The sequence below is a fragment of the Nyctereutes procyonoides genome, unplaced genomic scaffold (assembly GCF_905146905.1).
Source record: "Nyctereutes procyonoides isolate TBG_1078 unplaced genomic scaffold, NYPRO_anot_genome, whole genome shotgun sequence".
Taxonomy (NCBI): Eukaryota; Metazoa; Chordata; class Mammalia; order Carnivora; family Canidae; genus Nyctereutes; species Nyctereutes procyonoides.
In genome coordinates, this window is record NW_026575159.1 from 4,285,766 (window position 1) to 4,290,043 (window position 4,278).

Below are 4,278 nucleotides of genomic sequence, written 5' to 3' on the forward strand. Positions count from 1 at the left end.
TTTTTGGTCTCTCTCTCTTTTTTCCTTTCTTCATTTGTTTTGTTTCTTAAATTCCATATATGAGTGAAATCATATATGTGTCTTTCTCTGACTAATTTCACTTAGCATTATATTCCCTAGATCCATCCATGTCTTTTCAAATGACAAGATTTCACACTTTTTTATGGCTATTTTCATGCTTTTTAAATATGTATATTACATATACATATTCCATATATGCATATTCCATATATATACATATATATACACACACACATATATATCTTCATATCTTCTTTTCCATTTACCTATGGATAAACACTTGGGCTGCTTCCATATTTTGGCTATTGTAAATAATGCTGCTATAAACCTAGGGGTGCATATATAGCTTTGAATTGCTGTGTTTGTATTCTTTGGTTAAGTATCTAGTAGCGCAGTTCCTAGATTTTAGGGTAGTTGTATTTTTAACTTTTTGATGAGCCTCTACACTGTCTTCCAGAGTGGCAGCACCAGTTTGCATTACCACCAACAGTGCATGAGGATTCCTTTTTCTCCACATCCTCACCAGTACTTGTTTCTTGAGTTTTTTATTATGGTTATTCTGATGGGTGTGAGGTGATATCTCATTGTGGTTTTGATTTGCATTTCCCTGTTGGTGAGGGATGTTGAACATCTTTTTGTGTGTCTGTTGGCCATCTGTATATCCTCTTTGGAGAAATCTCTATTCATATCTTCTGCCCACTTTAAAACTGGATTATTTAGGGAGCACCTAGGTGGCTCAGTGGTGGAGTGTCTGCCTTTGGCTCAGGTCATGATCCCAAGGTCCTGGGATAGAGTTCTGCATTGAGCTTCTTGCAGGGAGCCAGCTTCTCTCTCTGCCTATGTCTCTGCTTCTTTCTCCGTGTCTCTCACGAATAAATAAAATCTTAATTTTTTTTTGATTATTTGTGTTATCAGTGTTCAATTATGTAAGTCCTCTATATACTTTGGATACTAATCCTTTATCAGATATGTCATTTGCAGATACCTTCTCCCATTCAGTAGGTTGTCATTTAGTTTTGTTGGTTGTTTCCTTTATTGTGCAGAAGCTTTTTATTTTAATGTAGTTTTTTTTTGTTTGTTTGTTTCTCTTGCCTCAGGATACATATTAGAAAGATGTTACTATGACTGATGTCAGAGACCTTACTGTCTGTGCTGTCCTCTAAGATTTCTGTTTCCGGTCTGATGTTTAGATTCTTAATCCATTTTGAGTTTATTTTTGTGTATAAGAACATGGTCCACCATGTTTTGCTGTTTAGTTTTCCCAATACCATTTGTTGAAGAGAATGTCTTTTTTTCCCACTGCATATCCTTGTCTCCTTTTTTGAAGATTAATTGACCATATTATTATGGGTTTATTTCTGGGCTTTCTGTTCTGTTCCATTGATGTATGTGTCTATTTTTGTGACAGTACCATACTGTTTTGATTACTACAGTTCTGTAATATAACTTACAATCTGGAATTGTGATACCTCCAGTTTTGTTCTTTTTTAAGATTGCTGTAGCCATTCAGAGTTTTTTGTGGATCCACACAAATTTTAAGATTGTTTGTTCTAGTTCTATGAAAAATGCTGTTGGTATTTTGATAGAGATTGCGTTAAATGTGTAGATTGCTTTGGGTAGTAGGGACATTTTAACAATATTTATTCTTCTAACCCTTGGGGATGGAATGTCTTTCTGTTTCTTTGGGTCATCTCTAATTTCTTTCATCATTGTTTTATAGTTTTCAGAGTATAGGTCTTCCGCCTCCTGGTTAAGTTTATTCCTAGGTATTTTATTATTTTTGGTACTAATTGTAAATAGGATTGGGCTTGGTGTAAGTAAGCTAGGTAGTTAAGGTTGCCAGGATCTTGCAAGTGGCCCTGTGTTTATGCTGGGGGTTGGGAGAGGGGAGTGCATCCGCCAGCTCCATTGTTCCTGTAGGAATCCCCTGTGAACCCTGTGAGCATGTTCCTCCAGGACATGCTCTAAGATGAGTAAATAACTCTCCCTCTTATATGTTCCAGATATTTTTCAAATGTTTGCCTCTATGCTATCATCTCCTTGGGCTATTTGTTGTGCTGTCTCTTTAAGGGTGGCAACTTGGCTTCCTGTCACCCTCTAGGCTCTCCAAGAATGGAGCCTGCTGATTTTTTAAAATTCCAGACTTTAAGTCCCTCGGTTTTAAAAGCCCACAGAATTCAGCCCCTTTGGCTTTCAAAGCCAAATGTTATGGAGATTCATCTTCCCAATGCAGACTCCCCTGTGTGATACTGTTTCTCACTCTTCACTGTGCCCTTTACTCTATTCTCCCAGTGGATGGCCAAGGTCTGTTTAGGTGCCCACTGAGTTTCTGCTCTTCCTACCCTCTTTGATGTGGCCTCTCCTCTCCCTTTATGGAGTTTGTTCTTCCTGTCTTCTGGTCTTCCATTTTCTGGGTTATTTATCATGATGTGAATGTTATCTTGTTGTATCCATGTGGCAACGTGAGCTTAGGGCCCTCTTACATTGCCATCTTCCCAGCCTTCTGATTGTATGGGCTTTTAAAATGCCTTCTGATATAATTGCTTCTCATATTTTATACTTTTTCCTCTGAATATTTTTATAGCGTTGAGCATTATGGTTTAATTTGGCACCACGAATTATAGACGCTTAAATGATATTATTATATTAAGTCATCTAAGTTTCAAGTGAGTAAGGAAGAGAAGGAAAAAACTTAATTTCCCATTGGTACCTAAAATTTCTGGGAGCATACAGAAACATTCTAAAATGTTTTGCAGCCAATTGTGCTATTTTGCCTTATTCCTTCATTTCTTCTCAGGATGTTTTCCCTATGAAGTCTTTTTTTTGGAAATTCTGCTTTATGTTCATTTTGGAAATAATGTATTAAATCGGATTGACTCAGGGGTGCTACAAAAGAACCCTTCGGCCAGAGAAGAAAAATCTCCAATAGCAGAGTGGCCCCAAATCAACAATTCCTACTGAGGCTGTTCTTAACTGCTTATTGTGCCTGACATATAGGGATTTCTGATAGTTCATTTGGCATTCTTATTTCCCTGAGAAACGCAGAAGGCATTTTAAGTTGTCTATTAATGATGTCTCTCTTACATGTCATTTTGGAAATCTTAAGGAAAAAATGACCATCATTGCACATAGAGCCAAACTCAATCTCTCCCTTTCCTAGTTGAGCTAACTTTTTGTTTAAACTCCACATATAGTTGAGAAAATAAGAGATTATTTTTAAATTATCAAACATTTGTGGATGTTTTTAGATTTGTAATAGCTGGTTTAAATGTGGATTTTTAAAAATTTTTTAAGAAAATGACATATTGAGTAAATTTTCATTATTGCAAAATGATTTATTTTTAAACTACTAATTGTACCAACTATGGAGAGAGAAAGGAATTCAGCTAAATTTTTTTAAGATTATTTATTTATTTATTCATGAGAGACACACAGAGAGAAAGAAACAGGCAGAGACACAGGCAGAGAGAGAAGCAGGCTCCATGCAGGAACCCCTATGTGGGACTTGATCCCGCTATTCCAGGATCACGCCCTGAGCCAAAGGCAGACACTCAACCGCTGAGCCACCCAGGCGTCCCAAGAATTCAGCTAAAATGTAAAATTGCAACTGATTAGTGAAAACATCAGAAGAAATTCTAGAAGATAATTCTGCCCATAGACTGTGCTTGTAACTGCACAAAGAACATTGGGATGTACTACTGACACCTTGCATTCAAGTTGCTCTGATCAGATTTATTATTTTTTTCCTTATACCCATACTCCGTCTCTTGGTTAATTTATTTACTGCCTTTTTACTCACCAATTTATAAACTTTGACCTCCTTCCTGCTCTTCACTAAGTTCTGGTCATTAAGTTACAGTTTTGTCACTGAAATGCCTCTTGACTGATTCTTTTCTATTCCCTTTTCATTTCTTTGATTCAGAGCTTTACTAAGCTATTGCGTTATGCTCTGAACTGGTTTTCAAATCTCTCTAGCCTCCAATTGTCTTTAGGAACTTTTGATTATTTTGCATTTTTCAGGATCAAAATCTAACTTTCTTGATAAGACCATTAAGATCCTTTGTTGCCTCAGTATTGTTACTGCTAATGGGTAAAGTTGGGCTTTAGGGTTGCAAAGACCTGGATGCAGATTTTATCTTTATCACTTCTTGTGTGATTTGCTCAAATAGGTTTCTTAGCTTTACTAAGAATAGTTTCCATGTCAATAAATTGGTAATGAATTGGTAATGATAAGAACAATAATAGTTTACAACTCCT